At 45.2% G+C, this 19,065-nt stretch overlaps 1 protein-coding gene across 1 annotated transcript in view; it reads right to left on the bottom strand.

Moving 5' to 3' along the window:
- The window catches only part of Ftl1l5 (ferritin light chain 1 like 5), a 576,109-nt gene that overhangs the window by 529,726 nt on the left and 27,318 nt on the right, over nucleotides 1-19,065 (bottom strand). The gene's annotated exons all lie outside the window — the stretch shown is intronic.

Raw genomic sequence — 19,065 nt, 5'->3', positions numbered from 1 at the left:
CAAGGTCAGGCACATCCCTGAACTTCTCCAGAGCTTCTATGCATGTTGGTGTGGGAAGAAGGTCTGTGGGATTTCTTGGTGCAGAACTGGGAGACTCTTGAATTTCTGTCCAGCTGCACAGCCACATAGCAGTCAAACCCCACCTCCACACAATGCAGAGTCTTGGTAGACATGTTTTTGTTGTTGTTGTTTGTTTGTTTGTTTTTGTTTTTGGTTGCTTTGGTTTTTGGTTTTTGGCTTTTTTTTTTTTAGAAGTTGTCTGACAAGTGATTTTCCAGATCAGATTTCAGGAATCAACACCCCGGCTAGAAGAACACAACTGAGGCTGGGCTGGGCTGGAGCTAGGATATGGAGAGAGGAGGAGAGGTGTGTGAGAGGAAGGCTAAGATGGGCTATAGCAGCAGATGGGATCCAGGCAGAATAGTTCAGGGCCCTTCTTACTCTTGCATGAAACTGGACAGCATTTAGGGTTTTATTTTTGTGAACAGACACCATGACCAAGGCCACTCAAGACATTTCTTTGAGGCTGGCTTACAGGTTTAGCCCATTATCATCAAGGAGGGAGCATGGCAGCATCCAGGCAGGCATGGTGCAGGCAGAGCTGAGAGTTCTACATTTTCATCTAGCAGATGAAGGCTGCTGGCAGAATGCTAGGCAACTAGGATGAGGGTCTTAAGCCCACATCCACAAGGCCACACCCACTGCAACAAGGCCACACCTCCTAATAGTGTCATTCCCGGGCCAAGCATATAAAAACCATCATAGCATTTAAAATAATATTTACTATCCTGCACATTGGTCATTTATATTTTTAAAGCTGTTTATCACTATCCTTGGTGCATAGGAGAACTGCACGTCTGCTTGTGAGACATCGGTATACTTTGGTGTGAAAACTCACATGCAGACCATGTGTTTCCTGTTTGACCTGCTGTGGCCAGCACTTAGACTGTGTGTTCTATTACACGAATAGAATGAAAGAATGAAGATGTAACCAGGCATAGGTAAGATTCTTAGGTCCCTTTGCCACACATTAGAGAACATGCTAACTCCAGCCGTACCTTGCCCATTCCCTGAACCCCAGCAACCTTTAATGAAAGCTCTGGACATCTGACAAAGTGAGGCTCTGCTACTCATCAGTCCTATGACCCTGAGCATCTAAGCTGCCCATCTGGCCCTCCACTCCTCAGTAACTAGGCCTTGATGGAATAGAGGTGAGGATGCTGGAGCTTGCTGACGTGTGTCTTAGTTTGTGTTCCCTGGAGTTCAAACTCTCCTTTTGGAGGTGACCATAAGACATAGTCTCAACTGCCAGGCATCTCTCTAGAAGGCGATCCCGAGAAACACCAGCAGCTTTATGGAGACCTGGAAAGGAAAGAGGAGACAACAGTCAAAGCTGCTTGCTGAGGGAGGTGTGCACTGTGGTCACTGGCTCAGCTTGGTGGGAGCTGGGGCTCTTGGAGACGCAGTACTGAGCATGCTTCTTAATCATCCCGCCCAAACCAAAGGAATGTGGGCGTTTATCTGCCCACACCCACCCCTGTGGACTTGGAACCTGTAAGTATGTTACTGTGCATTGTGCAGTTCAAATCTTGATTTCTGTGCCCCCATATCTACTTGCAATCCTTATTCTAAGTATCTCCTGTCTCAATGTTGTGTAACTATTGCTCCTGAATTATTCCCTGGTTTGTCAATAAAAGCTGATCTGCCAATAATTGAGCAGGGGAGAGAACAGGGCAGGACTTCCTTCCCTACCTTCCAGGGAATGGGGCAGGGGAGAAAGGAAATGTGAATTAGCCTCAAGGAGAGAATCCAGGAGAGAAAACAGGGAAGCAGCTAGAGAGAGAGAACCATACAATGTGAGCATTTCAGGGATTCCAGCTAGGACTAGGCAGAGTAGCTTAGAGAAGTGAACTGGAGTGATATTGCTCAGTTGTTCTGCCCTTAAGGTTTGATAAATAACTATAACAGTCCAGCCTCATTTCTTTGGGAGGTAGCTAGGTAAGAAGAAAAGTATACCAAGCTACTCCAAAGACTGTTGATGTGGAATGTGGAGTTTTCACTGCCAAGGCCTGGCCTGGGCACAAGGCCAGAAAGCTCCAACAGCAGCTCCAGTGATACACACAGCCCTGTGCGTGCACACACACACACACACACACACACACACACACACACACCCCACACACACACCACACACACAATACACACACACACACCACACACACAATACACACACACACAACACACACACCCATACACACCACACACACACACACACACACAACACACACACACACACACACCACACACACACACACACACACATACACACCTCACACACACAGGGCATGCACACACACATATACACAGCATACATAAAAACCTCTCTAGGGCTATACACAATTACCTCCCTTCATGTACATATAACACACATATGCACACAAATGCACAAAGGCACACACTCAACACATGCACATACAAACACATACATATAGTCTCTCACACTGAACTACTAATAAGAGTTCTTAATGAAGTATTATTTTCTTATGTCGCGCGCCCAACATCTCGCCAGCAAGAACGACGCACGGACACCAGGATCCTTCTGCAGCAAAGCGTTTATTACATCTTGAAGAGGAGAGAGCAAGCCCCAGAATGGCACTGCTTATATACACCCTAATGTGGCGTGTCCACGCCTGATTGGTTGCTTACCCATGATCTCACAGGCACGCCCCGGAGTGGGCAAAGACCTGGCACGAAGGCACTCTTGCACATGCGCACAGTTAACTTCCTGAAAGGGGGTCCGGCTAGCGCAGCGAAGGCTGGCGCCATCTTGTAATGGCGGAGGCTATCCTGGCCTTCCACGTGGGGCGCAGTGGAAGCCAGCGCCATCTAGTGGTGGCGAATGTTATTGCGGCCCTCTACATCTCACCCTTATAATTTATAATTTTTTTTATAGCAGTCATGATCACCCTATTGCGTGCAATGAGGAAACCTCAGCGATGTGCAAGGGCTGATCAAAGGATCACTGAGTCTCTCTCATCCCAGTGCAATGGATCCACAGATCCATGGGGTGCAGGAGCAGAGAACTCAGATACAGAGAGAGTCCTGAGCAAGATAACCAAATTCCAGGGGAGGCCCCTAGTACAATGGCCACAAGTGCTTGAGTGATAACGGCCTTGTCACGTTTCTGTTGAGATCTGAGTTTGCAAACCAACCATAGTATGAACACTGATCCACAGCATAGGGCTGCACCAAACAGAGCCACTCCCGATAAGTGATGGGCACCTCATTTGGTCCTCCTCAGCTGTTACCACCAAGGGCCGTAGTCAAGCCGCTCCTATAATAAAATTTAGAATTCCCAATTGTTAGTAACTACTCCAGAAAGTTCACCCACTGTACTTGTCTAACAATAGATTGGGGGAGGATAACTCCAGACACTGCAGACACAATGTCTGCAGCAGTAATGGCTGCTACAATAGCAGCGAAAGTGTCAAGGTCTTTTCCAGGACAGTTCAGGATCAGTCATTTTTCTCTGGAACAACCAGCAGACAATGGAACCATTTCTGAGATCTGTATAACCAGGACAGAGTTCCCCAGTCCACTGTAGCTTTACGCAGGTAGCATTCCTGTAAAGCTACAGTCTGTAAAATGACCAGTTAAGGCAGGAAGAGTCACCAGGGAAAATGAAGGGGGCAACAACGGCTGGAGTCCAGTCTTCCCCAGCAAGCAGCAGTGTACAGAGGGACAGAGAGCAGGCCATAGTGGGACAGGACACACGCAGCGGTAACACTGACTGCAGCAACGGCAAAATCTCTGTGATGACAAAGGATGAAGGGGAATCTTCTATCTTCCTCTCAGGGCAGAGGAATGACTCCAGGGACCCGAACCAGGAGAGCTGAATCTTTATGCAACCAGGATCAGCAAGTCTCAGCAACCACTCAGGCAGCTGGCACACTCTTGTAGCATCCTGTAGAAAAAACACAAACATTCCCTCTTCCCCATATAAAATATCTGGACAGGATCATGTCAATAAGTGGATCTCTCTATTTCACCTAGGCAGAAGTACGCCTAGTTGTAGGGTGCCATAAACTTTGGCATCCAAAACTTTAAAATTGAAATAAAAGGAGCATTATTTAGCCTACAGGGATAACTCCCCCTATTTATTTATTAAGATATAGTAAAGATATTATTTATTAAGGTAAGTACTCGAGGATTAAATTGAGGACACTGAGCATTTGCATTTATAAATTGACTTGTATACCAAATTATTGTCTCCAGCATAATTGTATTGGATATATAAAGAATGAGATTTTTTTCACTAATTGTTCTTATGTAAGGACTATAATCTGTCTGGTATCTTGTCCTCCCTTGCTAAAGAGCCCAGGCAATCCAGTTTGAGTTCTTAAATGTCCTATAAAGGAACAGTATTTAGTGCTTTTAACCACTAAGCCATTTCTCTAGCACCTCACAAACTTTATTTACCTAAACATAAGCATTAATTAGAAATGTCGAATCTTGTAAATATTTTCCAGATTCAGTCTTACTAGAAATCCCTGAGCTGGCAGGGTGAGGCTGGGAGTTGAAAGTAAGCAAATGGAGTCTTCCTCTTTTCGTGAGGGTGTGTTATCAACTCCATTACCATTTTTAAAGAGCTGGGTCTATGGTTTTGTTTAGTTGTCTGAGCCAGAGCACTGAAAGGATAGTGAGTTGTCAGACAATTTACACTGAAATCATCACTCACTGATTTCATGTAGAAAACTTGCCTCTAGTAAAGCATTAAGTAATTGAAATCAATTGTAAACCACAAGCCACACATTGGCTATCAGTATGTGAACTGAAAGCTTGATTTTTTTTAACATTATAAAAACAGTGGCTAAAGCCCGGAATTTAATAATCTGTGTTGAAGCAATAGAAACTCAAGAAAACAAACAAGTGATCCAGTCATACATGTAGCCTTTTCATTAGATGAACCACCTATAAATACAGTAAGCGCATTTCCTATGGGTTGTATGCACAAATATACAGGAAGTACAAAAGCATGTAAAGAGTAAAAATTATCAATTTTGTCTGAAAAATTTGTATATGTAATAGGCCAAATATCAGTATTTTGTAATAACCAATTAACTGTTGTTTGGAATAAGATATGTTTTATCAGGTTTCTTTTCAAAATACTTCCATGACTCCAGTCTACAACTCTGTACTAACACAGCTGAAGCTTTATCTCCAATGTGCATAACAAAGACCTAAGTCCTCTGGTAGGGTGAGGTACTTAGCCAATAAACATATCTTTAGAAGCTTAAAATTAGCTTCAAATATTCTTTTTTTTTTTTTTTGCTTCAAATATTCTTATCTGGAGTAGTGTAACAGCTACTCCCCAAATAACAAGGCTCATTTTGAGAGCAAAGGTTTGTAGTAAAAATTTCCATATACATTGAAAGATTTAAGTTCTAACTTCTTACACTGAAGAAGCAACAAAATTACCTAATATAAGGCTGTTAGCAATCCTCTAAATCTATCCTGAAATGGCAGTTGGAGTAAGTAAACTGGCTGTAATGTTCTCACAAGTTCCAAAACCTCATCAATCCTTTGTAAATCTTGTAACAATCTCTACCTGTTTGATTTTTCCTTAATTAAAAATAAGTTTGAGTTAGTCAATGTAACACTGGCAATCCTTAATCACAATTTTTAAGTTCTCTTTGTAACACCAGAACACAGCCACAACTTTGGAAGGTCACCTGAGTTCTGAGTATGTGACTAGGCAGCTGTCCTTAGGGCAGTGGAAATTAGCATAAAAATACCGATAGCTTTAGGGCAAACCACAACTTTGGAAAGCAAAACTCGCTAGGCAACTGTTCTTGGGGCAGTGGAATTAGCATTAAAATACAGATACAAAGTTTGACTGCCAGTTCTTATATATGAACACAGGATGGTGCAGTCTCCAATACCTCAACAAAGAGACAATGTCCTAAATTCTTTTAGAAGCCTGGTTTCTAGAATAAGAGTTCCATAAAAATATTATCTCAATTTAGACCTGTTTCCCTAGGTTGGCCCATGTCACATGTTATCTAGAATGACTCCATCCAGATTACCAGCTTTATGTCGACTTTCTGTTACCAATATTATACCCTTTTAACCGTATCCAATAACTTGAAAGCCAATGGTCCATAACCAAGGCAAGTAGAGCATATTTATACATTTAAAACCAATGAGAAACAAAATTGAAGTGGCTACACATATCTTTAATATTTAGACCAAACACCATTTTTACCTTTTTAGCTATGATTTTAAGAGAAGCACCTTGTCACCTGTTGAGTCAAATAATAAGTCAGGGATCTCTCTAAGAGAAACAGCTCTCAACTCTTGTACCAAAGAAGTTGAGAAGCTGCTGGCCCCTTTAAGATTAGCTCGTGCAGACGCTTAGCCTCTGGGCAGCTTCTCCAGCTAACCTAAACTCCTGGCTGCAGGTGTAGGGCTCTAAAGGCCTGATTGAAACTGTTTTTTATTCATTTGTTCCTTTTTGAAACGAGTTAAAACCAAGTCAAGGTGTGAACGACCAGCAGATAAAGTTTTTACATTTTTTCTTTTGAACATGAAACATAAAACATTTAAACAACGAGAAACAAGAACCACAGACATAAACTGACAGACATGGGGACATCCTGGTGCACCAGGGACAGACAATAGACAAAGAGGGAAGAAACCAGATGGTGTTCATGGTGTCTATCCACTCGAGTGGAGTCGATATGGACGATGGATTGTCTCAATTCCTGAACTAGTCCATCAACGTGTTGAAACCCAATTCTTGTAAGATACTGAGATATATTATCTGAGCAGCACGACTGACATTCACAAATGGTATGGAAGTGAAACACAGTCCTGAGTATTTTTACTCACAACCCAATTACATTAACTCCATCAAGCTGTGCATGGGCATTGAGATGTCCTTTTGTTTGATTCTTCTGAATAAATTTTCAGGCGGTCTGCCTCTATCAAGTCTAATTAGTATGACTCTGCAAAGCTTATAGAGCCTAATCACGCCTTTTACCAGCACAAAGACAAAATTTTTTCTCCCAAAATACTGTGTTCCTTTTATCTCCTTTTCTTTTCTTTTTTTCTTTTGAGACCTTTTCTCCCTCCGACATACTTTCTTGTTGCTCTGCAAGGACCCTCTGACCTGTTCTAACGGCTGTAACGGCTTCCCACACAAAGAAAAAAATAAACAAAATTACCAGCCTTGTCCACGAAGGATCCATAACTTTCGGTTTCTTCACAGTGGCTCTCCACCTAGGCCCATATCTTTCTTCTTCATAGCGAGCTGCCTCATCTTCTAAATCCTCTTCCTCAGAGGGGCTAAGCTTGTCTGTTTCTGAACTATCAAGCCCAAAGCCTCTAACTCCTTTACCGGATAAAGGCTTTTCCTTTTTGGGGCTTTCTCCTCCTTTCCCTGTTTCTCTCCCGGGGCATCCTTTCCCCTATCTCTCGCTTCCTCCGATCTGAAGTCCTTGGAAGGGCCTTTTTTCTTATGTGCACCTTTTCTCTTTGAGCTCTTTAATCTTTCATCCCGCTCTGTTTCTGACATGCTGTATCAAGACCAAACATGCCTCTCAGAGCTTACCTCTCGACCTGCAGTTCTGGACCCTCTCCACGAGTGGAGGCTCTCCTCGGCACCGGCGATGGTGTGGCATTTGTCCTGGGTTTCGGCACCAAATATCGCGCGCCCAACGTCTCACCAGCAAGAACGACGCGCAGACACCAGGATCCTTCTGCAGCAAAGCGTTTATTACATCTTGAAGAGGAGAGAGCGAGCCCCAGAATGGCGCTGCTTATATACACCCTAATGTGGCGTGTCCACGCCTGATTGGTTGCTTACCCATGATCTCACAGGCACGCCCCGGAGTGGGCAAAGACCTGGCACGAAGGCACTCTTGCACATGCGCACAGTTAACTTCCTGAAAGGGGGTCCGGCTAGCGCAGCGAAGGCTGGCGCCATCTTGTAATGGCGGAGGCTATCCTGGCCTTCCACGTGGGGCGCAGTGGAATCCAGCGCCATCTAGTGGTGGCGAATGTTATTGCGGCCCTCTACATTCTTATATTAATATTATCATATCAATATAATTAAGGAATTGTATTATCTCCTTAGTATTATTGTTATTCCCAATCCTCTCAAGAAACATGAAACCTTCTCTCCACCTGCAGACCAACATGTCCCACAGCAGACAGTGACGAGTAGTCCTAGGCTTGTTTTAAAAATGACTCAGGCATCTGTATCGCAGCTTCAGGGTCCCACAGATCCGCATTTCTCCACTCTCTGTACGTTCACCACCCCAATTCTAAACAGACTTTAAGGTGTGTTCAGAGCAGGAAAAGGGACATTCAGTACCCCCTAATATCCATTACGCTACAAAGCAGCTTGCTCTTGGGTGCATTCCAATGAAATCAAACGTGCTTTAAATTTGGCCTAAAATTGTAGTAGTGGCCTTACTCTCACCCTGCAGGATTAACAGGGCAATGGACCTTGTTTACAGGACTGATGCTGCACACTTGACTTCACAGCAACTGTGACCTCATGGGCAAGATCAAGTCAAAGGAAAGTCTCAGCATGGGTGGAGGAGGGGCCTACAAGTTCCCACCCCTTAGCTGAGAGGTTATTGGCAGTTGAAGACCCCTGGGAAAGAGAAAGCCAATTCTCTTCAGGAATGTGATCCTAAAAGTCTATCCGTGCCCTACAGTAGGTGGGCACCACACCTCTGCATGTACAACCAGAACTGAGCAGACTGAGTGGGTTTAAGAAAAACTACATGAGAGGAAAACTGGGGCAGGTATCGGTGAGGAATTGGAGGGAAGGGAATGTGGGTGGCTTTTCAAAAATACATACATACATACATACATACATACATACATACATACATACATTCAATTCTCAAACAATAAAGAGAAATTGAGACCTAGGGAAGGTTCTTTTTTGTGTGTGATTGGCAAATATTCTATTCCAAAGGCAATTGTTTACTAACAAGTGTACAAAACTCACCTGTAGAAATTGTGGATTAGAAGCTGTGCCAAGAACCTTACCCAGTAACATCCAAAGGACTGAACTATTACATGTGCAGATTAGAGCCTAAAAACCAGATTTCTGGTCAGATTTCTAGATTCCTATTTCCCAGAACAAAGAATTGGACCTGGGACATAATGGATGGTATAGTAGAAAATACAGATAATCTATTAAGAAATAAAACTCTACTGAATGTGGATGTGGGCCAGAGAGTCAAAAGGTTAAAAGTGCTAATGGCCTTGTGCCAGGAGGTGGTAGGTCATTTACATAGACCTCCTTGAAGGTCATTTACATAGACTTCCTTCTCAACATTCATGTTTTCTTTTCAAGTACCCAGAAAAAATTTTCTCCAACTCCTCATCTTAAAAAAAAAAACAAAAAAAACCCACAACAAACCTTTTACATGTAATTTATTTTTTATTTAAGTTTTCCTTTATTCTGGAGACATTCATATATGTGTATAATGAAACATGATCATATCGAACTCCTCTACCTATGCCTTCCAACTCCATCCATCTATACCACCAACACATCCCAAAGGGCCTCTACATTATCTACAGCGCTTTCAAAGCGTGCTTTTAAAAATAAATAAATAAATAAATAAATAAATAAATAAATAAATAAATAAATAAATAAATAAATCTGTGCTATTCCCTCTCACTACACTAGGTTGATTCCGATGTTGCACCAGATTTGGTGCTGGAGAGAGTTAGTGCTGACTCATGCTTGAGTAGCCAAGGCAGGTAACTCACATGAGTATGCATGTCACAAAGTTTCAAGGTGTGGCGGTAGCCTGGGGTTAGACAGGGAGAGTGGGGCATAGGTCTTTGACCTACTCAGGGCTGGTACAAGGTCCCGTGTACTGCAATAAAGAGTCTGCAGCCACTCTGGGGCTCAGGGCACTGGTGTTATAATTTGAATCTGAAATACCCAATAGGCTCATGATTGAACACTTGGTCTTCAGCTTGTGGTACTGTATTGAAGGAAATGGATTTGTTTGGACATGGGACCTGGCTGATAACAGTAGGTCATGAATCACCAGCCTTCAGAGACTATACCTGATTTCACCTCCAGACCAGGTCTCGGCTTCCATGCAGACTATATTAACTATATCACCTCACATTCCCATTTCATGCCTTCCCCACAATGATAGACTACAATCGTGTCAAGTAAGTCCTTCTTCCCTTGGGCTACTTCTGTCAGGCTTTTGGTAGCAACCATGTGAAACCTAAACCATATGGAGCTCCAGTGAGCATCCCTGTGCACATATATGTTCAGGCACCTGTTTCCATGGTGGCGAACACAGCCCCCCGTGAGCCTGTAAGATCGTGTAAAAATGTGGGTCTGTTTCTCATACAAACTGGCAAACTATCTTCCACACAACTGCACCATTCTTTATTCCCACCAGGAATGTACGAAGGGCCCAATAACTCCACACCCGTTCTCATCAAATAAAGCTTGATACCCTGACTCAGAGCATTTGGAGCCACAGATTCTTAAGACATGGTGTTTCAGCAGGGAAATGACTTATTGGGGATGGTCATGGATGAGATGGTGGCATCACAGTCTCCTCTGTGTCTGTGTCTGGTGTGACTCTCTCTGTCTCTGTCTCTCTCTCTGTTTCTGTCTCTCTGTCTCTCCTCAACCCCTCTCTCTTACTTAACTTTCAGATACCATGAGGTGCCCAACCTCCTCCCTCACCTGCTCCTAGCTAAGACACAGTGCCTTTGCACAGGCCCAATAGCAAAGGATCCAGCTGCCTTAATTGCCTTAATTGACCTAACTGTCAACCTGACATAGCCTGCAGTCATCTGACAGGACAGCCTCGGTTGAAGAATTGCCTAAATCATGTCTGAGGGGATTGTCTTGATTTGGAATTGATTCAGGAGGGCCTAACCCACTGGGCGGTCATCTTAGACAGTTGGCCCTGGACTATATAAGCCAGCTAGGCACTGTCCTATGATTCTGCCTGAGTTCCTTCTTTTATTTCTGTCAATTATGGACTGTGACCTAAAAGTGTAAGATATAATAGCCTTTTACTCTTCAAGCTGGTTTTGGTCATAGTGTTCATTGCACTGATAGTAAGGAACCAGGGCACCAGCCCACTATTGACCGAAGTCTCTGAAACCTGGAGCCACAGTAAGCTTTTTCTCATCTCAAGTACTTCGTCACCCTGTGTAAGCAGGACTAACAGGCACTCAGACACCTCACAGTTGTCCTGGGGACCTCAGGAGTCATCACCCTTCCCGGCCTTTCACTGTCCTTGTGATCAAACCACTGCTGGTCCCTCTTCCTTCAGTCCATTTTTGCTCCCCATTGCCTGGTCCATATGCTCTCCTGATCTACATATTGTATCTGTTTGCAAACAACTCTACTTCAAAAAAAGATCTCTCTCTCTCTCTCTCTCTCTCTCTCTCTCTCTCTTTCTCTCTCCTTCCCTCCCTCCCTCTCGCTCTCCCTCCCCTTCCCCCTCCTGTCCCACTCCTTTTCCCCTTCCCCTCCCCCTCTCCTCCTAGGTACTTCATTGACAGTTCTGATCCACCTCCTTCAGGAAGGCTCTCTACCCACTCTGTCTAGCCCTTCCTCCTTTGCTTCCATGGCCCAGGTTCCCGAGCCCAAGTCTTGGCAGTTGCTGTCAAGGATGAAGATACATTCCTGAAGGCTGCCCAGGGTCATGAGGATGACATGGTCAAATATATTCATGTGAATGCTACCCTTAAGAAATCAAACATTTGCCAGATCATTTGCCTGGCCAAAGAGAGGGCCATGGCCAGTGTTCGGTCTTAGTCCTCAATTCCCTACTCACCCTCAAACACTGGACCCCCACAGAACCAGCCTCTTCATCCATTCTCTGTTCACAACCACCCAAATAGTTATTTTGGATGAGAACAGACATTGTAGGGGACTCACATGTTTGATGTTGGTGCTGTCATTGAAAATCTTCACATAAAGCTTTGGATGTTGAAATGGAATGTGGATATCAGCATGTGGCAGAGATGGCTCCATTTATCTAATGAGGCAGCCAAAGAAATGAGTGAGGACAGTGTCTTTCCCTGCCCCCCACTGGTGTCCCTTGCCTATGGATACTCTTGATACCTATGGATACTCACCCAGTCAGGGTTTCAGAAAACTAAGAAGATCACATCTTTCAGCACCTCAGCAGCTGACATGAACATAGACCATTGTGGGTCATAGAGAGTATGGGGAAAGATTGAGAGAATGGATGGGGTCCACCAGCCATGGGTCTGCATTTTCCCTCCAAACTCAAAACAACTGGAAGCGAATGAAAAACTGAGGAAGCAGTAAGGGGGAACAAAATAGGAGGGTCCAGACGAGGCAACAAGTAAGACAAAAGCACAGCCTGACCTGGTACATCACGCTCTAGCATGCCTTCACATGGGTACTACATAGGCTAACATGTTCACTGTACTTAAGCCAATAACAACACTCTATAGGCTTTTACAAGGACCTATTGCCCATCTGACTACCCTAATAATCTCTTACATCTCCTTATATAAATGTGGAAAACATTGTGAATACACAAGAACTAACATGACATGACCCAGACTCAACACACATGATTTGCCGTGCCGTGACACTACATGTCATGGCATGGTCCAGAGATGGTCTGAGAGATCTCGGTGTACCCCAGAAACAGACTTCTGATAAGATATGAAAAGCATCTCATTAGTTTATTGTCAGTGTGTACATCTGTAATCTATAATTAGGAAGTTGCAACAGGAGAATCGGGAGTTTAAGGCCAGCCTGGGCTCAGTAACAAGACCCTGCCACTTAAGAAAAGTTCATCTCTATGACATATGTGGCCCAAGTATGACCATACTGGGCCACTGATATCAACTTGATTTACTTAAAGTTCTCCCCTAAACAATACTCTGGAAAGGTCTGTCAGTTCTCAGAGGAACCCTGTGTCCCACACTTTAAAGCAAGCCCCCAAACAGAAGCCAGGTGTAACAAACAAGAGAAAAAAAAGACAAAACAAACACCTGCTCAAATAGCACCTGACATGCTTAAATGTCAAGGTTGCCAGCCTAGCCAGGATGTGCCATTTTATATGGTTCCCAGTACAACACATAACAGGTATATAAGAGGCCCATATGTATAAGTAAACGTGATCTTACAGCAGGTATGGCCACACAGAAGAATTGACTGAATTATGCTCCAGACAAGCTAAACGACCAGAGGTAAGTGGGTGATATTCAGGTGTGACAGATTCAGGGGCATAACCAGCATGGCCACTCCTTCCTTCTCTTAGGGCACATGAACAGCTGGAAGGAGGATAAACATTTCAGAGGTGGACAAGCAGGGGCTGGTGTGGTGTCGAACTGGAGCAAAGAGTTTAGTAAAGATGGGTTGCAAGATTGAAACGAACACATGCCACAGCCCTACCCATCCCCACAAAATTTTTGGCAGTTCTCTCCGGCACCTCTTCATGCTCCATTACTGAGCCTTGCCAGAGCTCCCACCTAGAATCCCCGCTATACAACCATGTAGTCTCAGTTACCACAGCTAAAAAGTAATGCCAATTGGAATCCAAAACAACATATTAGCCTAGGTTCTCCGTTATCTCATCTTCCCAATAAAGAGTCTGAGTCTGGGGAAGGCAGGCATTTGCCCATCATTTCCGATAAGGCACGCATGGGATTGGGAACCCCATGGCCTGAGTTCTCCACCCAACTGTTTTGTGTTCCTCCACGTAACAGCACCTGGAAGACTGCTCGTGTGAAGACTGGGCACACCATCAACTTTTATGGGTATCTGCAGATTTGGCAATACCAAGGAGGCACAGTTTGAGAATGGAAATCAATTGGGCCATTCATAGCATAAAGCCCTAAAGATAGTTTCCCTGACAGCTTAGTCACATCCCTTATGCCCTCCTCTGATTAAGGAACCTGAACAAAAAGAACAGTTACCTCCAGGTTCACTTAATGAATCAACCTGGCTGAGCTAAGGGATGCCCAGGAAGCTGAGACAACATGACTTCTGGGTGTCTGTGATCCAGAAGCGTTTGCATCAGTAGACAGAATCAGGATGTCCTACCCTTCAGTGTGGGTGGCACCGTCCACCCCACAGAGGATTCCCATAGAATAATAGAGAGAGGAAGGGAAATTTTGCTCTGACTTCCTGAGCTGAGACATCCACCTTTTCCTGCCACCAAACCACCATAAGTTCAGGTCCTTGAGGCACTGGAATCCAACATTACATGTAAGCCTTCACACACCCCTGGATCCTCATACCTTTGTTTTGAGACTGAGTTGATCACGTCCAAGATCTCTTACAGATAGTACACCGAGGGACCCCTTGGTCTATAAAAGTACATAAGCCAGCTCCCATGATGCAATATAATATACCTCTCTGTCTTTCCTCTTCTCTATTCTATCTATGTGCAAAGACATGTATGAGTATGTGTACATGAGTATATGTACATAATCATGTGCTGTTTATAATGTTTTCATATAAAACACTGCACAGATGACCTTGATCACCAGGTTGCAATGGAGTCAGAGATTTCCTGTTTCCTATTACATTACTATGCTCTTGTATGTTTAGATACATTTATGTACACGAATGTAAGAGGACATACCATGATGCAGTGGGAACAACAGTTAGGTGATACATATCTTAGTGTGCAGTAAGCTTTGTCATGTAGGTTTGCGTGTCAGTAGAGTCTGAGGTCTGCACAGTAAGATAAATTTCTCAGAATGTTTCCTTGTCACTATTTGATGTATGGCTCCATGTGAGTGTGTGTGTAAGTGTACATGTGCGCTCAGGTATGTACATGTGTGTATGTGAGAAAGTATGTATGTATGTGCATGAATATGCAGTTGAGACAATGTGTGTGTGTGTGCATGTGTGTGCATGTTTGTGAGTGTGTGTAAATCATTGGTTCCTTTCCTCTGGACAAGCCTAAGACAATGTCCCAGGTGGACTAGCAGGTCTCTCCTACAGGCTCTAAAAAGGACATAGCCTCTGAAGTGAAGCTGTGTCTGAACTTTGTAAGGGTGAAAGGAATAGCCTTCCCTTATTATTGTCTGAGTTTCGCATGTTCATCCAGGCCCAGGGGACAAGGTATTCTGACTTCCTACGACCTTCTGCACATCTACACAACCTCCAGTTCCTCCCCTGGGCAAAGGGCCACACACCAGAGACTTGCCAGCTTTGGCAGGTTCCAGGGGAACAGAAGTGACCTCTATGTCTCCATTAGGGTGGCAGCTCCCACCTACCAGCACTGGCTACCGACCACCCTCAAAGAGTGACACAAAGAGTGTCACAGATTCACTTCAGAGGCTATGCCCTTTTTAGAGCCTGTAGGAGGGACCTGCTAGTCCCCCTGGGACACTGTCTTAGGCTTGTCCAGAGGAAAGGAACCAATGATTTGCTGCCCTTACTGAGGCCATTGCAAATGGCTAGACCACCTAAGTGGGAGGGCAGATGTAAATCAAGGTCCAAAGGGTAAAGGGTGGGATCAAGGAAGGTTCATCAGAGGGTGAATGGAGAGCTTGTATCCAGGTAGCAAGATAGGGCTCACCGACTTTCTTAGGGAAGAAAGCATAAGGAGGAAGTGGCCCAGGGAGGGGCATTGGGAAGTCCACCTGCAGCTCTGCTGTTGCCCAGCTCTGCCCCTCCTATGTGCAGTTAGGGAGAAAGATCAAAGGTCAATACTAGAAAACCATAGGACAGAGATAAGCTTACATTAAAATAATATAAGGTAAAATAAAAATAAAAAGGTCCCGGACCTCCTGCCAGGAAGCCTGAAGTCCAGCAGCAGACACTGAGGAACTGGCAGGGGTCTTCCCTCTGTGTATCCCACCCTGAGAACTCCTCAGTGTCTTCCGGTGTGAGGAAGATAGTTGTAAATGCCAGCACAAACTAGGGGTGGGAGCACAGAGAGGTGAGGAGGAAAGGCATGCCCAAGATCATTAACTAACCCACCCCATTCCTCTGAGCCTCATTTCTGGCCCCTCAAAAGCCCATCCACTCTAACCTCTCACCCATTTCAGTGTCACACTTACCATGCTCACAGGGCACACAAGCCATGTGGCAGGGATCTGAGGGCAAACACAGGGGTGGTGATAGTTCTCACAGGCAGCATAGACCTGGATCAGAACGTGAGCCAGGAGCCAGAAGGCTGAACCAACAGCAGGAACTGTCATGGGGATGCCACCTCAGGCCCCAGTCCCAGCTCTGCTGTGTCATCCTGCTCCGAACATAAACAGAGCATGAAATTCCAAGCCAAAGAAAAGGATAAGGACCTGCAGAGACTCTAAACATTGAAGACAATGAAGCCTGGCAACAGACCAGGGAGGGAGGAGACATAATGAAACTCAGGGAAGAGGCCATAAGAGGAGGAGGAGGAGAAAGAAGAGGAAGAGGAATAGGAGGAGGAAGAGGAGGGGGGAGGAGGAGTGGGAGGAGGATAAAGAGGAGGCAAGGGGAGGAGGGGGATACGGAGCACTAAGATGAGAGAAAAAATAGGGGAGAGGAGGGAGGAGGAAGGGATGATCTGATCAGAATCAAGACCTCCCTAAATTACACAGAAGTTACTAGGGGTGCAGTTATTCAGAAACAATCATCTCGGTGGTTGCCTGGCTCTCTGCTCCTCCATGACTGGGCAGCTGACTTCCTCTCCTGCCTGGACTAGGACAGGCCAGCCCTACCACCTCCAGCCTGGCATTTTCTCTCAGGAATAACGAGCCAGTACAACTTTCCCCCTCTTCCCCTGGAATTCATTTATCCCTGATTCCTGCCGAGACTGGGGCAGAGCTAGCCTGGTACAGAGAGGAAACAGAAAAGTCTTACTCAGCTTGTACACCTGTACCTCGGGGTTGGATCCTCTCCTGTGAGCACAGGTGACTCTAAGTTATGTTTCCAGCACCCCTGCCCCATCCAAGGACATGGTACACTAAGTAAAAGGGTGACTTGGGAATCTGTAAGCTTGGAGATCAGAGTCTGTCCAACCTGGTCCCCAAACATCTCCCAAGCTCTTGTCCAAACAGGCTAGGGAGACAGCAAGCACTCTTTCTCAGTACAATATTAGAAGGCTGTGGGATTGGAGACCCTGCCCACCAGATGCCCAGTCTGCCTTCCAGCAGCCCAGGATCTCAGCACAGACAAGACTTTCAAGAGTAGAAACGATGCATGTTCCCTAATTGGGGTTTTCAGGTTCAAGACCAGGGATGGAGAGTGCAGCTTGAAGAACAGAGCTGAAGTCAGGTTGGGTTAAAGCTGGGAAGTGCAGGGAAGGGGAGAGGCACTGGTAAGTGTGGTCTGAGAAGGGTCCTGAACAGATGGGGTCCAGGCAGGGGAAGGAGTCCCTTCTTTTTCTTAAACGGAACCTGAATGGAATGTTAAAATATACACACAGCCATGACTTCTATTTTTACAGAGGCCCAGGAAAGAGACAAGGACATCCAAGGACAGTGGACAGAGGAAGAAAATATGAGGCTTTTGGCAATCAGGGTGGGTAAGAGACCCAGGACAATGGAGGGTAAGAAATACTGTGAAAAAATAACAAGAAAACAAAAAGGGGGGGAGAAGGGGGAAAAGAAGGGAGAGGACTGAGCTAGGAAGACATGGAGGAGAAAAATGAGTGGTTAGAGTTCCAGCCTGCTTGCTAAATCATAAGGAAGTGGCCAACGTCTCAGTTGCACAAAAATCCCCAGCCCCTGGGCCAGCTGGCTTCTGGAACTGTATTAGCCTTCAGGAGTGTCCATCGCATCCCTAGTAGTGACCCTACACAGCTCCACCACCAGCCACCTGCCACCTTCTCTCAGTAGCAGTGTCTGCCCACAGCCTCCTGACTCCTCCTCTGGAGCCCTTTTGTCCTTGGCTCCTGGCCTGGAGGATGCTATGAGCAGCCAAGCTGAGTTGGGCCAGCTAGTATCTCTTAGGCCCAGCGTCCTTCTCCCAGACTGAGAAAATGGTTACGATATAGGCACGGGGCAAGCTGTGTTAAGAGAAGAGATAATTCGTTGTCATAACCCATGGGCACCCGGTCTTTAAGATTGGATACTTCTTTATGGGAGGTGGGGAAAGACTGGGGACATGGACAAAGGTGATTCACCTAACTGACACACCTTCCAATGACAAGGTGCAGCAGATAAAAGAATTTATGGCTTTATGAGCCAGGAGACCAAGTTTAGGTCGAGCTTGACCTTAGAGCGTCTTTCAAGCTAGAGAAAGGCATGCACCACTTCTGGGTGCAGAGCTGAGGCTCTGTGATGCCCCTATCCACAGCAGCTCGACCTGGGAGAGTTCATGGTTTGCCAAGATGTGAGCCAGCTTCAGCTACAGTGTCAGACTATTCAGTTGGTTCTAGAGTACAGCCAACAACCATGGCCTTTATATATGGGGTACTTCCAGGGCCTCTTTGGGAACAGCTCTGAGGAAGGTACCTGTCCCCGGGCATTGGTAGTTCCAATCAATAACCACACAGCTTTCATGGAGCATCTATTCCTCCCTTGGCAGGATACCCTTACTTACTCCTTGTGAAAGACGTCTCATCCTTGCTTGCAAGTTTCTCAAAGGCATCTCTAAACTGGTAAGACACTAAAAAGTTTGCCTTGTGTAACCATATATACGAGATTCTTTTTCCCTACAGTTTCTACAGAAACTTTTTTTCCTCAAAGTCCCAAACCACCATCCCATAAAGAATCGTGGTTATGGAGACGACCTAGTGAAGCGCTCAGACAGCCTCATTCTCTGAGCAAGAGTCAGGGACAACTTACTAAGACAATACTAAGGTGAACTGTTAATAAGGACAAAGACAGCATACAATGAGTTCCCTCGCTTGTATTACCTGGCTGTCTCACTCTGTGGCATTTCACAGAGTCTCCATGCATTTCCAGTCACCTCCGATAAACAAACAATGGAGTTGTTTGATCTAGCCTAGGACTAATGGGGAAATGTTCACCCACCTCCTGGGCTATGCCTGCACCCACCTCCTTTATTAGGTGAACAATTGGGGTGCACCCAGGAGGGACGCATGTATGGTTTATACA

This window comes from Rattus norvegicus, chromosome 7 (assembly GCF_036323735.1).
Source record: "Rattus norvegicus strain BN/NHsdMcwi chromosome 7, GRCr8, whole genome shotgun sequence".
In the NCBI taxonomy this organism is placed as follows: domain Eukaryota; kingdom Metazoa; phylum Chordata; class Mammalia; order Rodentia; family Muridae; genus Rattus; species Rattus norvegicus.
Note: the sequence above shows the minus strand (reverse complement) of the source record. Positions and strands in the feature narration are given on the sequence as shown.